Source organism: Dermacentor silvarum, chromosome 10, assembly GCF_013339745.2.
Source record: "Dermacentor silvarum isolate Dsil-2018 chromosome 10, BIME_Dsil_1.4, whole genome shotgun sequence".
NCBI lineage: Eukaryota > Metazoa > Arthropoda > Arachnida > Ixodida > Ixodidae > Dermacentor > Dermacentor silvarum.
This window is the reverse complement of record NC_051163.1, coordinates 105,540,717-105,562,975: the sequence shown is the minus strand read 5'-3', so window position 1 is coordinate 105,562,975 and position 22,259 is coordinate 105,540,717. Positions and strand designations below refer to the sequence as shown.

At 47.7% G+C, this 22,259-nt stretch overlaps 1 protein-coding gene across 1 annotated transcript in view; it reads left to right on the top strand.

Annotated features, from left to right (window-relative positions):
• Positions 1-22,259, top strand: part of LOC119431736 (uncharacterized) — a 182,981-nt gene that overhangs the window by 57,284 nt on the left and 103,438 nt on the right. The gene's annotated exons all lie outside the window — the stretch shown is intronic.

The window sequence follows — 22,259 nt, the reverse complement described above, 5'->3', positions numbered from 1 at the left end:
GACCTTTCTATCTATATTCATTTATCACGTGTGAATATTTAAAAAAACTCTTTTGTACAATTCGAAACGATTTGGGGGTGATGTGCTCCCGTGTGTGCTTTTAGGAGGCCGCGTGAACCTGCTTTGGTAAGGGCTCGTTACGTGACCTGATATGTGGTTGAAAGATCCCAATATCTCAATGACTCTTTTATCACTTAGCTCATCTGCAATTCACGACGGTGATATACCACGGACTTTTCGATGACAGTCATTGAATTTTTTACGTGGTCGTTGTTATACTAGATAACAGTTATCAAAATGTTTTAATACGTTAGTATTTATGGCGCACTTCCCGCAGTTCCCGGGGGGTAACCATTTATGTATATAACCGTTTTCCCGCCAACATGGCTCACTGGGTCGTTCGTGATCGAATGGGCAGCTCATCGGGCTGCTGTGCAGAGGCGACAGGGTTCGAAACCAGCCATCGGATCAACTTGAGACACTGAATATATGGAAATATATATGCGATCTACGATGGCTCATATCCATGTCATCAATCAGGTAATCGAGAAATCTGCGGAGTACAATCAACCTCTCTACATGGCTTTCATAGATTATGAAAAGGCATTTGATTCAGTAGAGATACCAGCAGTCATAGAGACATTGCGTAATCAAGGAGTACAGGAGGCATACGTGAATATCTTGGGAAATATCTACAAGCATTGCGCAGCAGCCTTGGTTCTCCACAAGAAAAGTGGAAAGAAACCTATACAGAAAGGGGTCAGGCAAGGATACACAATCTCTCCAATGCTATTCACTGCATGCTTAGAAGAAGTATTCAAGCTCTTAGACTGGAAAGACTTTGGAGGGAGGGTCAACGGCGAATATCTCAGCAACCTTCGGTTTGCAGATGACATTGTCCTATTCAGCAACAACGGGGACGAATTACAGCAAATGATTGAGGACCTTAACCGAGAAAGTGCAACAGTTGGGTTAAAAATTAATATGCAGACGACAAACATACTGTTCAATAGCCTGGCAAGCGAACAAGAATTCAGGACCACCAGTCAGCCTCTAGAGTCTGTAAATGAGCACTTTTATCTAGGTCAATTACTCACAGGGGACCATGATCATGAGAAAGAAATTTACAGAAGAATAAAATTGGGTTGGAGTGCATACGGTAGGCATTGCCAAATCCTGACTGGGAGCTTACCACTGTCGTTGAAAAGGCAAGTTTACAATCATTGCATTCTACCGCTGCTAACATATGGGGCAGAAACTTGGAGGTTAAGAAAGAATCTCGAGAACAATTTAAGGACCGCACAAAGAGCGATGGAAGGAAAATTGTTAGGCCTAACGTTAAGAGAGAGGAAGAAAGCCATGTCAGTGGCGTGGCGCTAATTCAGTGGCGTGGCGCTAAGTCAGAGGCACTAATTAAGGCATCTTGTCAGTGAGTGACAGTTATCCTGTTACGGCAATGGAGAATAACTATATAGACAACGCGACTTGAAAACACTACAGCTGATGGCTCGGTGTGCTGTCTCTAGCGCACATTGAAAGTGATCGGTCCAAGACTCTTCCGCGAGTTCTTGAACGTTTCTCCATTCAATATTGCACCTCGACATAACAAAATGGATGGCAGAGTCGCCCCTCGGCCGAAGTGGTCAGTGCTATTCAGTGACGCTTCTCAGCCACTCTTGGGAAGGGAAGCGAGATTCTCCACCGAGAGACGGCGCTGTGCTCAACTCAGTGGAGAGAAGAGCTTCGAGTCTGAGATAGCTTGAGAATACGGTGTGTGGCTCGCTGTCATTCGTCGCATATCGTTCGCTCACTGCCGAGATTGAGGAAACTGGATTAGAGCCGAAAAAAATACAATCACAAGGCTGTGAGTTCAGCGATCACCGTTAATCGCAGCGACCGGAGCGTTTCAAATAATGTTTTGCAGGAAATATCCACAGACAGACAAAGGTGCTGACTTGCACGATTACCCGGTACCCGGCATGGTGCTGCAAGCCGGCACCCGATCTAGTGCGAACCGATGCGGCCCGGGTTGGCAGGGGATGGGCAGTGATCAGCGATTGAAACGCGATACCGCGAGCGCGTGGCTGCCGGCGCGGGGGGCACCGAGCTGATGCATATTGGTTTACGATGAAAGCGAGAGCCTTTGCGACGCATTATGATGGAATCTGGTCCCTCAGCGATCACAGAACGCTGTACGCCTTCGCAAAAACCGGCAGCCGCGTTGTGCTCTGATTGTCACGTTCCAATCTCTGAGCACTGTACGTAATAGTGGACGTGAGCCCCGAAACAAACACTCGGTCGTCGTCATGCCGTCATTGTGCTTTTATCGTCATTTCACCGCATTCATTCCGCCGTGATTATTCCTTCACTGTCATGCAGTGGTCATCGTTCCACCGTCTTCCTTCCCTCATCTTACGTTATCATTTCGTCATAATTGATTCGCCGTCATTCCGTCATCGTCCTTTCATGGTCATTAAATCGTCGTCATCATGCTGCCGTAGTCATGGTGATCCATTCCATCGTGAACATGCCGTCATCGTTGTACACTCATTGTCATGCGTTCGAGGCCTTACCATCGCCGTGATGCCGACGTGGTCGTTGCATTGCCGTAATTCCAGCTTGGCCATGTGATTATCGTCGTGCCGTCATCGTCATACAGTAGTCGCCATCCCGTTAACGTCGGGGGTGTTCGCGCAGTCGTCATCATACCGCGTCATCATTGCAAGACTGTCATCTCGCTGTCGTCATGCCGTCGCTGCCATGACGTCAATAGTCGTCAGATTGTCGTCATGCAGTCGTCGTCATACCGCCATCATTGCAGGGTTGCCATCCCATTGTGGTCATGCCGTCGCTACCATGACGTCAATAGTCTTCAGATTGTCGTCATCAAGTCCTCGTCAAGCCACCGTCGTCATGCAGTCGTCGGCATCCCATTGTCGTCAGGCCGTCATGGTTGTTTAATCGTCGTAATTCTGTCGTAGTCATTCCGGTAACCTCTTACACTATTTGTCGTATAACCGTCGTACCGCCGCTGTCCTTCTATCGTCGCCATTCCAGTGTCATGCCGTCGCCGTCATTCCTTCGCCATGTGTGGGATCCGCATGTTCGAGCGCCACAACTTTATGTGAAGCTATAGGCGTTCTCCGGTGAAAATGTGGCCAACTTGGTCGTGCGCTCTATAGTTACAATTGGTCGTCAACCAAGAACAGCGTATTTCGCGAACACCAAAGAGAACTTCTCTTAAACGGATTTCCACAGCGAGTGGAATATCTGTAACGTTTTGTAGATATATGACTCACCCGTAACCTACAAGTAAGCACCGGTTTCATGATCATGGATAGAAAACATGCGGCACCATGAATAACGGGAGGAGGTGGGTTCAAACCTAGCGGAGATTGCGACGCCGTCGCCCCAACCTGGGGTGCCGTGTGCAGCATGTTCGCATGAGCATGCTGGACAGCTCTCGCTAGGTTCTGACGTCACCGGCCGGTGGGACTGCGGGCCCCTGTTGGGGCTGCGACCAGACACTGGATTAGCTGTCCGGGAGGAAGGTGCAACAACGTCCCACTCGATACATAGCTGTTCAATGTCTTTTTGTTTTTTATTCTTTTTGCTGCACATGCCTTCCGGCCAGTCCCGTAATGAAAGAACATGGACAAATACTTTGCTGAGACTTGGTTGAAACATAACTAACGGTGCATGAGGTTATCTCGTGCTTAGCTTAACAACAGTAAAAGAACAACAAACAAAAAGAGCAAAGAAAGACAACAACTGCCTTCGTCTGCTGCTCTGTTTTCTCCTTGTCCCAGTCGCGCTGCTGCATTTTGGTTTTATATAGACCAACATTTTGTTGCATTGGGTGGGAGGCCGCAATGCACGAACTGTTACAAGGCATGCAAGTCAGTGGCGCTAATTAAGGCACCTTGTCAGTGAGTGACAGTCATCCTGTCACGGCAATGGAGAATAGCTATATAGACAACGCGACTTGAAAACACTTACAGCTGATGGCTCGGTGTGTTGTCTCGAGCGCACATTGAAAGTGATCGGTCCAAGACTCTTCCACGTGTTCTTGAACGTTTTTCCATTCAATATTGCACCTCGACATAAGAAAATGGATGGACAGAGCCGCCCCTCGGCCGAAGTGGCCACTGCTATTCAGTGACGCTTCTCAGACAGTCCTGGGTAGGGAAGCGACATCCTCCACCGAGAGACGGCGCTGTGCTCAACTCAGTGGAGAGAAGAAGAGCTTCGAGTCTGAGATAGTTTGAGAATACGGAGTGTGGCTCGCTGTCATTCGTCGCATATCGTTCGCTCACTGCCGAGATTGAGGAAACTGGGTTAGAGCCGAAAAAAATACAATCACAAGGCCGTTAGTTCAGCGATCACCGTTAATCGCAGCGACCGGAGCTTTTCAAATAATGTTTTGCAGGAAATATCCGACAGACAGGCGAACGCGCTGACTTGCACTATTACCCGTTACCGGGCATGGTGCTGCAAGCCGGCACCCGATCTAGTGCGAACCGATGCAGGCCCGGGCTGGCAGGTGATGTACAGTGCTCAACGATTGAAACACGATACCGCGAGCGCGTGGCTGCCGGCGCGTGGCAACCGAGCTGATGCATATTGGTTTACGATGAAAGCGAGAGCCTTTGCGACGCATTATGACGGAATCTGGTCCCTCAGCGATCACCGAACGCTGTACGCCTTCGCTAAAACTCTGATTGTCTCGTTTCAACCTCTGAGCACTGTACGTAATAGTGGACGTGAGCCCCGAAACAAACACGCGGTCGTCGCCATGCCGTCGTTGTGCTTCTATCGTCATTTCACCGCCTTCATTCCGCCGTGATCATTCCTTCACTGTCATGCAGTGGTCATCGTTCCACCGTCTTCCTTCTCTCATCTTAAGTTGTCATTTCGTCATAATTAATTCGCCGTCATTCTGTCATCGTCCTTTCATGGTCATTCAATCGTCGTCATCATGCCGCCGTAATCATGGTGATCCATTCCATCGTGAACATGCCGTAATCGTTGTACACTCATTGTCATGCGTTCGAGGCCTTACCATCGCCGTGATGCCGACGTGGTCATTGCAGTGTCGTAATTCCATTTAAAGCAGAAATTTGGGCTAGTTGGTTGTAACTGAACTTAGACATCGTAACAAGCGCTGATGGACGGGAACACAAAAAAGACAAGTAGACAAGTAGCGCCCGTCCAGACTACTTGTATTCTTTGTGTTCCCGTCCATCAGCGCTTGTTACGATGTCTAAGTTCGTTATTCCAGCTTGGCGATGCGATTATCGTCGTGCCGTCATCGTCATACAATAGTCGCCATACCATTATCGTCGGGGGTGTTCACGCAGTCGTCATCACACCGCGTCATTATTGCAAGACTGCCATCTCATTGTCGTCATGCCGTCGCTGCCATGACGTCAATAGTCCTCAGATTGTCGTCATGCAGTCGTCGTCATACCGCCATTATTGCAGGGTTGCCATCCCATTCTGGTCATGCCGTCGCTGCCATGACGTTGATAGTCGCCAGATTGTCGTCATCAAGTCGTCGTCATACCGCCATTATTGCAGGGTTGCCATCCCATTCTGGTCATGCCGTCGCTGCCATGACGTTGATAGTCGCCAGATTGTCGTCATCAAGTCGTCGTCAAGCCACCGTCGTCATGCAGTCGTCGGCATCCCATTGTCGTCAGGCCGTCGCTAAGATGAGGTCAATAGTCCTCAGATTGTCGTCATACCGTGATCACTGCAGGACTGGCATCCCATTATGGTCATGTCGTCGCTGCCATGACGTCAATAGTCGTCAGATTGTCGTCATCAAGTCCTCGTCAAGCCACCGTCGTCATGCAGTCGTCGGCATCCCATTGTCGTCAGGCCTTCGCTAAGATGACGGTCAATAGTCCTCAGATTGTCGTCATGCAGTCGTCCATACCGTGATCACTGCAGGACTGGCATCCCATTATGGTCATGTCGTCGCTGCCATGACGTCAATAGTCGTCAGATTGTCGTCATCAAGTCCTCGTCAAGCCACCGTCATCATGCAGTCGTTGGCATCCCATTGTCGTCAGGCCGTCGCTAAGATGACGTCAATAGTCCTCAGATTGTCGTCATGCAGTCGTCGTCATACCGTGATCACTGCAGGACTGGCATCCCATTATGGTCATGTCGTCGCTGCCATGACGTCAATAGTCGTCAGATTGTCGTCATCAAGTCCTCGTCAAGCCACCGTCGTCATGCAGTCGTCGGCATCCCATTGTCGTCAGGCCGTCGCTAAGATGACGTCAATAGTCCTCAGATTGTCGTCATGCAGTCGTCGTCATACCGTGATCACTGCAGGACTGGCATCCCATTATGGTCATGTCGTCGCTGCCATGACGTCAATAGTCGTCAGATTGTCTCATCAAGTCCTCGTCAAGCACCGTCGTCAATGCAGTCGTCGGCCATCCCATTGTCGTCAAGCCGTCGCTAGATGACGTCAGTAGACATCAGATTGTCGTCATGCAGTCGTCGTCATACCGTGATCACTGCAGGACTGGCATCCCATTATGGTCATGTCGTCGCTGCCATGACGTCAATAGTCGTCAGATTGTCGTCATCAAGTCCTCGTCAAGCCACCGTCGTCATGCAGTCGTCGGCATCCCATTGTCGTCAGGCCGTCATGGTTTTTCAATCGTCGTCATTCTGTCGTAGTCATTCCGGTAACCTCTTACAGTATTTGTCGTATAGCTGTCGTTACTGGAAATGCTTAGGAATCAGGATCAGCGGCGAATATCTCAGCAACGTTCGGTTTGCAGATGACATTGTCCTATTCAGCAACAATGGGCACGAATTACAGCAAATGATTGAGGACCTTAACCGAGAAAGTGTAACAGTTTGGTTAAAGATTAATACGCAGAAGACAAACATAATGTTGAATAGCCTGTCAAGGGAACAAGAATTCAGGATCACCAGTCAGCCTCTAGAGTCTGTAAATGAGCACTTTTATCTAGGTCAATTACTCACAGGGGACCAGGATCATGAGAAAGAAATTTACAGAAGAATAAAATTGGGTTGGAGTGCTTACGATAGGCATTGCCAAATCTCGACTGGGAGCTTAGCACTGTCGTTGAAAAGGCAAGTTTACAATCATTGCATTCTACCGGTGCTAACCTATGGGGCAGAAACTTGGAGGTTAACAAAGCAGCTCGAGAACAAGTTAAGGACCGCACAAAGAACGATGGAACGAAAAATGTTAGGCCTAACGTTAAGAGACAGGAAGAAAGCGGTGTGGATCAGAAAACAAACGGGGATAGCCGACATTCTAGTTGACATCAAGCGGAAAAAATGGAGCTGGGCAGGTCATGTAATGCGTAGGGTGTATAAGTGGTGGACCATTAGAGTTACAGAGAGAAGGGAAGTGCAGTCGTGGACTGCAGAAAACTAGGTGGGGTGATGAAGTTAGGAAGCAGGCGCAAGTTGGAATCAGCTAGCGCAAGACAGGGGTAATTGGAGATCGCAGGGAGAGGTCTTCGTCCTGCAGTGTGCATAAATATAGGCTGATGTTAATGATGATGATATATGTGGCGCTCTTCAACAAATATCTTTGACGCCGACATGGGTCACTGTATAAATACGGGACTGGGTAGGTGCCGCTGTGTAGTCGGGTTGTCACCGGCTTGGAGTACTGGCTATGTGCCACTCGGTCTGTGCTAGTCTTCAATGAACCTCTTTCGTGCCAACTAGCGTTACAGAATAGGCGCCAGTAATTGCGTGCCGCCCTTCAATACACGTCTTTGATGCCAACTTTGGTAACTAGGTATCTGCTACTGGGAATGTGCCACTCTTCAACGAAAGAGATCCCTCGAATATATCGGATGCTGAGCGGAATCTAACCCACGTCACAAGGGTTCCTCAAGGACAGCAACCCAGCGCTTTAGCAGGCTGCGCCACGAATGCACTGGGTATATATGCTGCTTTTCAATGAAGGTCTTTCACGCCGACGCTTTAGCGAGACGCGCTACGAATGCACTGGGTTTGAGTCGCTATTCAATGAACCTCTCGCAAACGTGGGTCACTGAGTATATGCCACTTGGCGTGCGGCAGGCGAGGGAGCAATTCTCAGCGTTCGCAGGCACCACGGCGTGCCACGCTTCTAGTCTCGGAGGTCACGCACGAACTTCTTGGCAGTGCCACTAGATGGCGCAGCGTGTACAGAAAGAAGCGCGAGAGAGGAACCCTGTTGCCGCATGACGCGTTTCTCAGCGTTTGCGCGCACCGGTGCACCACGCATTTCGGAGGCCACGCTCAGGTATCGCGGTTTCCCGCGAAAGCCTGTGCCCGAAATCCCGCTGCAGTACACGGCTCATACATAGCTTGCTTCGACGGTGGAAATACGTTGTGCCACTATTTTGATTCAAGCTAGGCTAGACGCATTACCGTCGACGGTCATCGTGAGATTGTTTCTGCCGAATTTTTCGGTCGGCGCCACATTGTCGTCGTGTCCTTGTCATGACATTCTTGCCGTCATCGTCTTCGTTTTGCTGTCGTCGCCACTGTCGTCGTCGTTCTGTTATTTCCATCACGACGTCGTGGTCGCTGCTGCGCCATCATCGTTATATCGTTGTCATCGTGTAGTAGTCGTACTGTTAATTATAACCATATAAAACCAACAGACAATTAAGGCAAAGAAAACGTTGGTAAATTAGGTATGGTTGAAATTGAAATGTAGAAAATAATGAAGCAAACACAAATGAAAGTTCACGCAAAGATAACTTGCCGCCGGTGGGAGCCGAACCCGAAACCTCCGCATTACGCGTGCGTTTTCACTGCCAGTTGCGGTAGAGCACGGCTATGAATCCGGTCACTATCTTGTTATTTACGTTTTACTAGATCTAGCCCTGGGGGTGTTAGCCAGGGTCACTCAGGGCCATGACGGGCGGATGTGGAATATCCCTTGTTGCCCGATGGTGTCACGTAGCACGTGAACTTAGGAGAGCAGGCACGTGGCTAAAAAGCCCTCGTATGCTACCTAATGACATCATGGATGCCAGATTCGAGACCCTAGCCATGTATGAAGGAGAGAAGGGAAACCGAGGGGCTCGATTTTTGTTAATCATGATCACCTAAAGCCAACAGGCAATGGAGCCAAGGAAAGCATAGGGGAAATTAGCTGTGGCTGTAAGTGAAATGTAGAAAATGTTGAATAAATGGCAAATGAAAGTGGTCGAAAAGATAAGTTGGCGCCGGTATGAGCCGAACCCACAACCTCTGCATTACGCGTGCGTTGCACTACCAATAGGGCTACGTCAACGGCCGTCCGTCCCCGCCACTAAATTGGGTACTTCTGCTGTACTAGATCTAGCCCAGGGAGTGTTAGCCAGCGCCGCTCAGGTCATACTGTTAACTACTTATCTATAGTTACGGTCTTTCATGACGTGCCATCCTTGAACCACAGAGCACTAACACTAGCAGGATGGATCCGTTTCCCAGCTGATGAGCCATCGCACTAAGTCAGTAAGAAAACCGTTTGAGAAGCAGCATGGCACTGGGAAAAACTCAAAGCCCTTTTCTTAAAGAAAGATGATGGAACGCGAAGCTTTCTCCTATGCAAACTGAATCAAAGTCCAAAACCAACAACCACGCAACGAACCCAAGAAATGCTGAGCGACATGTTGCGATGCATATGTGAATATATTGCTTGTTTAGGATTATATTTTTTGAACGTTGAAGTTGAATGAAGACACATTTCGCTAAGTTGCATGCATCGACTTTATTTTAGATCACGTAGCAATTGATTACACGCACACACTCACACTTCCATGGATGACTCTACACTTGCACAGTATTGCCTTGTGATCGCTGCAGTAGACGGTCAGAGGCTCTGCCGTTGCCGATAGACGGGATCGGCCTTACGGGCACGATCGCGCTCGCGCTTACGTTCGCGTACGGCAGCCGCTTCTGCCGTGCGCTGCACCCGCGGCCGACTGTAGTGTTCTACGATACGTATGTCGTGCGCCGTTCTATTGTGTTCGCAGATGCGCAGCCGTTGTTCTATTGTGTGCGCAGATGCGCAGGTAGTTCCAGTGTGTAAGTTGGCTTTTCTGCAGCGCGTTTTTGGCGCTCACGGACGAATCAGTGATACATAGAAAGCTTCGCTTTATAATACGTTCACCGGCCTTCCTGCGCGTGCGCAGCTTCCACCGGCTACGGCTACACGGTGTGCACCATCGGCCGCAGCGGCTACAGCGCGGCCATGTTTCCTGTCAAGGAGGAGCTGTGCGACTTCATCATCTTCACGCACGTCTATTCCAGCAACGGCGCGATCCTCTCGGCCGCCGGGAACGCGTCGTTGGAGACCTTCTTGAAGGTGCGGAGCCACACGTTACGTTAGCATGGTGTCAGACACGCAAAACATCTTGAATTTCAGAAAAAAAGCTTTTGCGGTGTTACAGGAAAGAGTCGTTTCATGAGCACTGCGCCACCAGTATAGATCAGGGCGCTCAAACTTTGAGGAGGATATCAAATCAATTTAAGAAGAAGCGAAGGATCGTTACAGAACTTCGAATGACAAACATGAAAGGGGACATGATAAATGAAATGTTAGGTAACTAGAACACAGCCAAATTACTTAGGGCCGCAGCAGATGTAGCTAGTATTTGATTTGATATCGAATGGACGAAACGTTGTCGGGCAGGCCATGCAACGCGTAGATCCGATAACCATTAGGGAAATGGAATGGAAGTTGATTGAGGCAGATGATTATAGCGCGCGACGAGCTAAGGAAATTTCCAGGTATGGTATGGAGTTGGCTTGGAATGGAGTATGGTATGGTATGGCACAGCCGCTGGATAAAAAAAGGTGCTTTTTTATCCAGCAGCCGTGGGTATAGTATGGCATGGTATGGAGCGCAAAGAGGGATAATTGAAGATTGCTCAGAAGCAACGTTATTGCCTTACCTTATTGCTAAAAATATGATGATGATGATGCTCATGTTAAGCTTTCTTCCTTCTTTTTTTGTGGGGATCCCTGAATAATCGTGTAGACGCGTACGGGTAGATGAGCGCCAAAACTCCAGGGCCAATGCGCGATCACTTTCATGCGTATTTACGCTCTGTAACGCCGAAAGAACGCGCAGTGAATTGCTACGAGGTGATGTTCAGCCATTTTCCAAACCCTGATGCCTACCATCTTTATTTTGGTAGGCATCACCCCGAAGGACCCCGAAAACAACCACCCAGAAAGTATCCGGATCTGTTTGTGACTACGGAACGAACATGTCCTGCAATAATTCAAGCGAGCGTGTTTCTATTTTTCAAACAATCAACTCTATTTGGAAATCTACGCGCGAAACTACCGCGAGACAGCTTGTAAGTATGACGTCATTGAGTGCGGGCCTCTCGAATTTTTTTGACACGCTATTATTTAATGAACAAATGGCGGAGTTTCTGCGATATATAAATTTTGCGTAATTAACTGTGATTTAAGTGAAAAGATAAAGGGGAAGGGGGCGAACCACGAAGCTCTATTTATCAGTGAGAAGCACGTGAGGCAGACACTAAGTCAAGGAAAGCATACGTGAAATTAACTGTGTTGTTTATATCCAAAATTATCTGAAAATAAATAGATATAGTAAATGAAAATAGGCTAAACTACTGCTGGGAGCCGTAGCCGCATCTACTAGATTACGCATGCTGTACTTTACTGTTAAGCTACCACAGCGGCAGTCCTGCCTTCAGCTTTCATGTGAACATTTACATAGGTAATACATCTAGCCCTCTGGGTATTAGCCAGCAGCACTCACGGATGGTGGCATTTCTACAAGGAGTTGGTGAAAAGCTGCTCTGCTTGCCTCAGCGCGTGAGAATTGAGTTATGAGATGTTCTCGTAACACTTGCGCGAGTGCTATTGAAAATGTGGGAGTGACTGTCAGCCACTTAACACACGCACATGCTAGTTATGTTCTTTCGTGAAACATTACAGGCTCCATTCGCCCTCAGCGTTGGCTGTCTCTCACTCGCCCATTGCTCACCTTTTATTCGGGAAGGACATTAAACTTTACTCGCGTTCATTTCAGAGGAAAACAATCCATGCCACGTACATCGACATGGAAAGTAAATGGTAGTTAGATTGCAGAAGCCCGGACTGGTTCTAAAAAAAAAAAATCTGTTGGGAGGGATGACTGTAGTGTAATGTAATTTAGGGTGTTGCTTTGACGCACCTTTCTCACAATTGACGGCTATTTATAACACACACACACACACACACACACACACACACACACACACACACACACACACACACACACACACACACGCACGCACACGCACACGCACACGCACACGCACGCACGCACGCACGCACGCACGCACGCACGCAAACAAACAATTTACAGTAAGTACCTGATGCCATACCATTTACCATTCACTCTATTTTGTGGATTATCTCGAGCTTCACTATGGCATTCGTATTTATTTGGGCGCTGTCAAGCTATCTCTACATTATGCAGCGGCATGATCACTTGAAAACACTCGCCACAAAACAACAACAAACACAAAAGACAACAGCCGCACGAGAAAGCAAGAAAACAGCACTCTTTTAAGAAAGCAGACCGGTTTCTGGAACAGTCATCCATGCATTGGTCAACAAAGAAGGACCTATAGACTGCAGCTAGGGCACGACGCTTCCATCGCCACCGTTTTTTCTTTAGATCTGTGTCGTGAAGGCAGGTTCTGCGCGATGCACGGCGGCTTTTTTTGAACCACGTGACCATGCTCTGCTCACGTAACTGCGAGCAGTGCACGGACAACAAACTCGCAACTCGGCTCACTCTTGAGAACCTGCGCTGCATTCGGGTGGGGGGCGAAAATGTTTTAAGTCGTGCTGCTTCCGGGAGCGGCACGAAACCTCGTTAACGTTAAGAGCCCCTAATCGGTTAATCTTAATCCTAACCCTAATCTTTGACTTCGGTGTCTCTTAGTGGCACTCGCACCTCAGCGTTGGTGTTCTGTGCTTTTGGCCTGCGGTAATCAGTGATTTCTAATTCATTCTAATTATTCCAGACACTTCAGTAACTTAACTTGTAACTAAACTTATGCTCTGATATCATATCTATAATGAAACCCATGAATTTTGTACTGTATTATTATTTTTTTTCTGAATTTCGTCCCCGGTCGTCTCAGGAGGTGAACCGGAAGTGCTGCGCAAGAAACAAGAGTGTCACTCGATGATCGTGTCAATCGATGATCGTGCCACTAAACAGCCTTTCTTTCGGCCTTTCGTTCGCTCAGGTTTCGACGGATAACGCCGGTGACCCGCGCACGTTGTTCGGCCTGAGCCACTCTCCTCACGCTCTCAGCACCCAGCTCGCCCAGACCCATGGCGGCGACGTGGTGGCCCAGGAGTTCCTGACGACCGCCGGCGCGCTGTTCGGCGAGGCGCGCCTCTCCGCCATAGGCGTCATGGGTCTCGTTAGAACAGTGCAGGACTTCACGCATGACCCGAAGCTAGTCGCCTGGTTTCAGGCAAGTCCTCGCAGGCGTCGCGGAATGCGCCGCGCTGAATGCCAGGCGGTAGTGAGCAGTTCACTTGTGTGCAACAGCCTCTGTATTATTTTTTATTGTGCTGGGAAATCAGACGTAACTTACTGAAAAAAGAAATGTGCACACCCGACGCACTGTGGCATTCGACGTTATGCAAAGCATTGAGCAGGTATGAGCTATTCAGCATTTTTTGGGGGGTTTGGCAAGGTGATACCAGATGAACCGACGTGTTTGCGCATATTGCGTAGTTGTGTGCGTGATTCGCACGTGTACGTGTGTGTTACGACCGCCGCAAGGACGGCGACCGCGTTGAAGACGATCGTATATGGCGGCCAACGGCACAATTCCTACGCCGGCCGTACGGCGCCACGTATACGACATGGCGATTGTTGGGTTCTATGGGTAGTGGACCATGGGTGTAAGCGAAAGAAACACGGATCATGACGTCATCAGCGACTACCAGTTATACACTCGCACGTACCTATATTTATGTCATGTGGTGTATGCTGAGATGTCGATGTCATTTGTACACCGGCAAAAAAAGAAGAAAAAAACAAAAAAATGGCCGCATATCTGCTTGCTTCACTGCAAATGACGTCGAAAGACGATAGTCTTCTGCCGCCCCTGATACGTAACACCCTCTCATCTCACCCTCCCACCCCACACGCTCTTCCCCTCCCCTCTCACTCCTTCCATGATGGATGCAATGGAGGTTTTGCTACAGTGTACTAGAAGGGGGCAGTGGGCTTACTCAGCTGCTCCTCTGACGCAGTCAGCGTCGCATCCAAGAGGTGGCGCCTCTGGAAACTTCAATGGAAGCTTTGCTTGCAGAAGCTTTGATTTTCCTTGCGTTTCTGCTGGTTCAGTTCGAAGCAGTTCACACTCTTATTTGTTTTTAGTTTTGGCGCACTTGACAGTCTTTACATATCTTTAGCAAGCACTATATTTGTTTAGGCTACATGATATTTGCCATATTAGAACCTTGTGGAAAAGGAAGACGGCAACTCTTGGGCAATTTGCTGCCTATCCTAACTCTTAGACCTTTTGTACAAAGAGCTCGTCGCTGACGGATGTTGCTTATGCGGAAGGGGCCTTCGAATTTTCCGAATTATCGGGCAATCGTAAAAAAACTTGAAAACGGTTTCATGCCGTGTCGACCTAATGTAAAATTTTGTAAGACAGAAAACAGTGCGTGCATACTTCCCAGCTGGGTCAAAAAAAAAAAAAATCAGGCATGCTAACCAGGTTTGTGCCTTTGCTTAGCCAAATGAATATGTATATATGGCTTAAATATTTCATTGTTCCACTTTAGTTGTTCCATGCTTCACAGTAGCCTTCTGCGTTTATTATTAACCGTCATTACGCCGGCACACATTTGTTAAACCAAATCAGGTTTGTTTTTTCCATAAAGAAATGGAGGGAGGCCTGAACAAAAAGTGAAAACTAGTTCACTTGACAAAGGCTCCGGCCTATGCTCATGTACAGTTATATAAGGGTAAGCAAAATGAAGTTAACAGGGCTGATGCTGACACAAAGCTTTTATTTGCAAGAAGTACAGCAAGCCATTGTTTCATGCACTTCAACTCACGTGCAATGGTTCAACTTCAGCTGCTTGGCCCTCTGCCGCTTTCCTGCCTTGTCACAGTTAATTCCTTTCACATAAGAATGCAGACGTGTGACAATGTAAAAACTAATTATTTTAGCTGTGAGGCTAAGAGCGTGCACATTGCAGCCAACTTCGAGGGAAAGCTTACTCTTAACAACTTCCAGCATATCCATAACGCTGTCAGAGTGTAGCTCACTCTGAGAGAAGCCTTCTGTGAAAAGATCCTCGAGAATTTTCACAAAGCCGTACAGCTGACTGGAGGGATAAAGGAGGCCTCCTCAGTCACAGAAGTTTGTTAGCCGGGCAAGTTGAAAACTTTCGCCTGGTGGCGTCATAGTGAGCAGCTTTATGCATTCTTGGCATTTTGTGCTGGAATTGACGATACACTTCCGCGCAACATAGTCCGCAATGTGGTACGTGAGCCTCGAGTCGCTTCTGGCCACGTGCTGGTTATGGTCGTTTGAAACCCGCACGCCCGTGCAATATGCTGGGGTACCACGTTTGTGTGGCCTCTGTGGCAGTAGCGCTAGCAGCAGTGTGACTGCACTCATTTCTGTCACCTGATGCTTCGAGAGAGTCAACTTCCAGTAAGGAGGCCAGTGTACCTTCTGCGCAGTTTCCTTCACTAACTGACCTAACTAGACCATAAAAAGAAAAACAATTCACAGTGATCAGGAACTACGTTGGAGTTGAGCACAAAACGTGGCTCGAAATGGAGCTCGCATACTGCGCTCGTGTCGTCCAGGGGAGGTTCTATGGAGGTTCTTTTCCCCACTCTTTCCGCCTATTTTTATCCTTCGGGACGCCAAACAAGGACAACTTCGTCCCATCCTTCACATAAACATAGCCTGTTTGGCACCCAGGCGCGTAACAGCGGTTTTGTCGATGCTGCGGCATGGCTCAGTTACTGCAAGGCATACCAATCTCGTGCAGGTTATGTGCGAAAAAAACACTGAAGGAAAAAAAAAAAACCACGCGACGACTTCCACAGAAAAAAAAAAAACAACGCAGCTCAGCAACTCCAATTAATATGATCGGGCACTGGGCGGGCACTAGGCAGCTGCGCCGTCGCACCCATGTTCCATGATGATGATGATGATGATGATGATGATTTATTGGCATCCCCTTTGAAACGGGGTGGCGACAAATAGTCACCTAGCCTGCTTGATTTAATCAGGTATACTACACATGTTCTTTATCTCGCATTTTTGTATACCTTTTTCAAAAATTTAGCTTGTACCGCTGCCTATGATTTTAAGAGATCAGGTCGTATCCATCTTTTCCCTGCTTTTTTTCCACCAGTACTCTAATCGTCTCTTGCTGATCTCTACGGCTGATCTGTTTATGTTTCCTTCCACTTTGAAACCGACACCAGCGCCGCCGCTCGGGCTATTGGAGAAGCTCATATTTGCGACATTTGTGGAGCCGCCGCATCGCATAGCCCTCCGCCAGAGAGTAAGCCCACTGCCCCCTTCTAGTACACTGTAGTTTTGCTGAATTCAATGCAAATTTCCCGCGATGATGATGTTCGCCCTGCTCTCGCGCCATCTGTTGGGACCTTTTATTACTGTTGGCTTGAAGCCGCCTACAGAGTCGCGGCTTCAGTCGGCTTAATAGTCTTTAACGCGTAGCGTCTCTTCGACACCATTTCTAACGCGTTTATTTTTTCATTTGCAGTGTTTCATTTTCAATTTCTTTCTGTCTCTCTCTTTATCTCTATCTGTGTTTCTATTTTTTTCTCTCTTTCTTTAAATGTCTCTCTCTTTCTCTCTCGCTCTCATTTTCTCTTTCTCTCGCCCATAGCAAGTTCTGTTACAATCGTTGGTACAACGCAATCATGTGGTTCCCATAAATGCATGTTCTACAAGCGTAGGTGTATAGCCTAGACAATAAAGAAAAAAGAAAGAAAAAAGCTGTATGACCTAGTGGTTATGACGCTCGCCTTCGGACCGTGGGTACCCGGGTTCGAATCCCGCTTCGCCAAAGAAGTTTACTTTGTCTCGCTCTCGGTCTGTCTCAATTTTTCTCTCTCTCAACCTCCTCTCTTCATGCTTGGTTTTGGCCGGGCGGTTGAATCGAGTGACAGACAGAAAAAGTTTTTCGCGTTTAGGCAGCCCAAGAAAGATAAAACATGATTAAATTGGGGGGTCATGAAGTCGATGATGTGCCGCACAGTTTCTACGGAGCGTTAGCTGCCTAGAAGGAAGTACTGGGGAAAACGGACCGGTCCCGAAAATAGTGCAGTCTAACACAACACCTCACAGCGTGAACTGTGAAGTGGAACGAAGGCGAAAAAGTGTCACGAGACGCACGCGCCAAGTCTTTCTAAGAGCTGACTTTGGAACACTTAAAGAACGCATGCAATTGTGGGCTGATGTTTTCATGTTATATTTGTAAACGTATGTTCTGTTACATATCGCAATTAATTAACAAGAAACGCGCGATCGATTGCCTAAGGGTTAGAACACCCTGCTACTGTGCCCTTCACGAGATCTTTGATTCCTGCGTCGGTCTTCCTTTTATTAAAGCGAGGCGAGACTGGAACCTAGCTAGTGTTGCGTCCCGAATCGGCCGGGCGCATTCTTTGATTGTTTCCCATCGAGGCAGGCCCTTTCATGAGCGTCGCCGAGACGGCGACAGTGCCAGACACCGACGGGACAGGCAAACAAGCGCCCCAACTCGGCAGTGCGCATTCTTTGAGTGCTTCCCCCGATTCCACCCCCTTCATCAGCGGCCGCCTATTTGGCGACGCGGCCCGACAGTGGCAGTGACGTTCGGACAAAGCTCACCTAGAAGCGACCGACCACAACTGCCACCCTTCGTTAGACGCGGGGATTAGTGCAAAGGCCATTCTCCCGACTCTGGCAAGATGACCGTCGGAGGGCAAGAAACAGGTCACTGACTTTCGTGGAAGGAGTGTCAACCCCCTGTTTCCGGATTGCCTCTTCCTTGCTTCGAAGGTGCAACATTAGAGGCGGAGTTCAGCGAACAAGACGGCCCGTCTGATTGGCCGCATCAGGGTCATCTGATTCTCTAGTCGGGTCAACTAGGGAAGACCGATGTTTTATAAGGAGACACCTTACGTGCAGTGGGGTGTCCTGACGAGTTCTGACATGTGCTCAGACATGTAGTGAGCTTAGACTTTCAAAGTGCTCCCCCATGGAGTAGGCTTCGATATTTGGAGCCACTGTAAATATGTAAAATAAACCCTTTTTTCTCTCGCTCTTACTCCCGGACGTACTCATCCCTTTGGCTGAAGGATCACCGGCCTAAACGCTACCCGAGTCTCAACAAACTGGCAGCAGCGGCGGGATAAATGCAAATCTCCGAACCGACCCGCAACACTAGCTACCTACTTGCCCTACCTGCCGCAAAGGCCAAGATTGGGGCAAGAAATGCTTCGCAATAAAACGTAAACCATGCTGAATACATTGGGAATAGTGGGTGCGTGATGACATACGGTAAGAAATGATAACTGCACGTCCACGTATTAAGGTGATGTACTTTAACATTACCGGATAACTTGGGTGCGTCAGAAGCTCTGAGATCCCTGTGCTACTCAAAGTTGGGATTTAGCGGTAAAGATCGAATTCTCTTTGATGGTTACTTCTTAGGCCCTTTAGTACAGATTATATATATATATATATATATATATATATATATATAAAGAAAAATACCCCGATAAACTGAAGCATTGCTTCGTAAAAAGTGATTTCTCATCTTTAGGTAGTCTAGCTTTATAATCTAAAAGATAGCAGGACGAACAAATGTAGAGAAATAAGTACGAAAATAAATGGAATTTGATATTTTTTTTGAGGGAAGTAAAATTACTTTGCAATGCACTATTACGAACCGAATGTTTATCGTGCGAATAGCTTTGAGTCTTGTCGCATACTTTATTTTAATCGCGAATTTGTTTAATAATGAGTTGTCTTTGCATCTTCCATGTCTAAGCGTTTTTGATTGCGTAAACAGCTCAAGCCATTACGAAAACTTACGTACGTTACAGTCATACCTGCCTAATGCTTTTAGCTTTGTGCTGCATTCGGATAAATTAGTTTTTCTTTTGATGAAGCTACATGCGCCTTGTCGTTTTCGGAAGGATATCGTTGTTTAGAATAGGATCGACCTTGGAGGAACATGGCCTTGATGCCTGCCATGTATGTCCGGCACGTGGTAAAGAACTAACTACTGAACATTTTGAACGATAATTCTGCCGGAAACAATTCATAGTGACTGTTATAGGTAACGCTCAGTTCTGTGAAATCCGCTGCAATTCCGTGACATGTTCATGGTAGCTATTTTCAGTGATTGAGATCGTATAGATGCTTTTTGCCGGAATTTTACATAAGCCATTTTTTGCTATTTGTAAATACAGACCATGGGAAGCTTCTGTTTTTTTTTCACAGAAATTAGGCGGGCACGAAAGACAATGGCGAGCGCGAGTGGTTCCCAAAAACTGAAGGCCGTTGCTTTTCAAAAGTTTTACAGCGAAGCAGTTAAGGGCTGGGTACCAGAAGATCGTGTCCGCTTGTAGAAAAGCCACGTGACCTAGAGGGAGAGGAGAGCAAAAGAAGAGCGCAACCCTGTGAGAATGCTGTGAGAGAGTGCAGATGAAAAAGAGAACGGGAGGGGGGGGTTGACGTAAGTCGCGCCGTGCAATGCTCGCGTTGGAGGGGGAGAGCGTGAGGCGCGCCAACCAATGGGGGTGTACGAGAAAAGTACGTCAACGTAGTAGTTGGGTGTGAGAGGAGTTCGCGCTAGCGTTGGTTGTATATACGGAGCTTTGGTCACGGACTCTTGTCTGGGAACGCCGTAGAAAAGCGTGAGGAAGGCGCTAGGAACACCGTCGCCCGAACCAGTTCTTTCGGAGCCGGGCATAGTATAGCCATCGTCTAAGTGTTAAAAAATACCCCATTGTGCTACTCGGAGCCGGCACCAAAGCCTCTTTCCCGAGTACGTATCGAAGATGTTGGTTTACCATTTTGTAGCCAAATTCAACATAGCAAATCTCCAATATAGCTAAACCCCAACATTCAATACAAAAGTTAATAATATAAGAAAAAAGAAACCGCACAACAAGTTTACAATGATTGTGTAAGTTATGTGAGAGCCATTTGCAGATGACAAATGGTTTATTCAACATCCATTATAGCCGATTCAACGGAGTGTGACTGCTCGTTGGCTTGAATTCGTAGATTTTGCATCCAAACACACTGCGTGCCTCCAGAGATCTGCATGGGCCCGTATTGACAAAACGTTCTTACGTTACAATTGATCGTAACAGGCAATTTCAACCAATCCTGATGCTCGACATATTAGGGAAGCTAGCCGGCCAATGGCAAAGCGCACTTGCGAACGAAAAGCTTTGTGAATCTGCCCCTGCTTCTACACTTTCAAACTGCGCATGCGCCACAATATGATGACAGCACGACGGTGGCGGTGCTCTTCCGCTCTTTTGTAGTGCGTATTACGCCGTGGCCCTTTCTCAATTGTTGGCGTGGCGCCAATGATAGGTACTCGCTTAGTGTGCTGCAGGCCGGAGCTTCACCAATAAATGTTTTATTCTCTCTCTCGTAGTGGACAAGGGCTCTGAGCTGGGCTAGTTAGTGTGCATGCATTATTGCAAAACAGCTCAGACGACGGGTGACGGGTGTCCTGTCCGTTCTTGCCCGTCCCGTCGTCTGCGCTGGTTTCGCGATAACCTCGTAGTGGGGCTTCATTTTCTTTCGTGATACGCGGTCATCGGACGAAGACCAGATAGACAGAACAGAGTGGATATGGTAGCCGAAAAAAATCTCTCGCATTTATTATTTGTGTCGAGGCGGAATGCAAGTCTAATTTACTTCGAAAGGTAGGGGCGTCTGGCACATTAAGCAAACTAGAAAACAGGCCATTTTCCGGCATTGTTGACTGATATATGATTGATCTTGTGTATTAATTTGACGATACTTCCAGGTGCTTCTTGGCAAGTAAAGGAGCGGTGGCACATAAGAAACACAGACGACACTTTCACAAAGCAGAACGCACATTTGCAGTTTCCGTATTGCTACAAAAAGTGTCATACACTCCGGAACAACAGCCGGGCGAGCAGCGCACTCGAATTACAGCGAAACTGCGCCACGGGGACGCACCAGAGGCTGTGCAGAACAGCTGGCATTACTCTGTTGTATGGTACTCCGTCGTGGCTTGCTCAGGAATCATATATATATATATATATATATATATATATATATATATATATACAGTGGAAAGTCTTTCTTTAGCATTTGCTGCAGCGTGCCACAAAAATGTACTCCTTCCCAGCAGTGAAGCAGAACATTATCAAGAGTATCCGGTTCTGTAAAAGTAAAGTGAAACCCCAAGTTAAAAAGCAACTGCGGTTTTCTGAAACAGCTGTTACTAGCAATTGTCAGCATGCAGTTTAAGAAAGAAGAAAAAGGATTGTACTCCTGGACAATTTGCGCCATTATCACTAGCTATAGTATGTATGTACCCTGGCCTGCACCGCGTGTAACCATGGACATAGGTACCAGCAATGCTACAGCACATGCTTCCTGATAGAACTTTTTTGTAACAATAAACAAATATTCGTTAGAAAACGTTGGAACCACAAAAAAAATAAGAAACGTACCGGGAATAGTGACAACTGCATTTAAATATAACCGCGAATGTGGCTCCACATGCCATCGGTATCCTCAACAAACTGGGGCAATGCACATTAGAGCCTGACTTGGCAAATAGACAGCATAAAAAAGTCGACCAGGGCATGATTGCACGCATACTTCTCTCTCGCCAATGCGATCTAGCTCTTTCCAACGTCCAGACGTGTACGGCAAGCCGCGTCCCACAAGTGAGAGCATGTGTGCAAGCGGCAGTTTCCACTGGACCACAGGCACGATGACACGCGCGATCAACAGTCAATCTTACCACTGTCGTTCTCATGCGTCACGTCACATATGGCAATATTGTTCACAAAAGGAAGCGCGTGCCAGTTTCTCCCATTCTTCACTCATGGTTCTTAGCGTTTCGAGACCTTGTGAGAGACTTAACGCCTGCAGAATCGGCCGGTGTCGTAACAAAGCAGACTGAACGTTTCTATGCTAAAGAAAAAGAAATAACTGTCG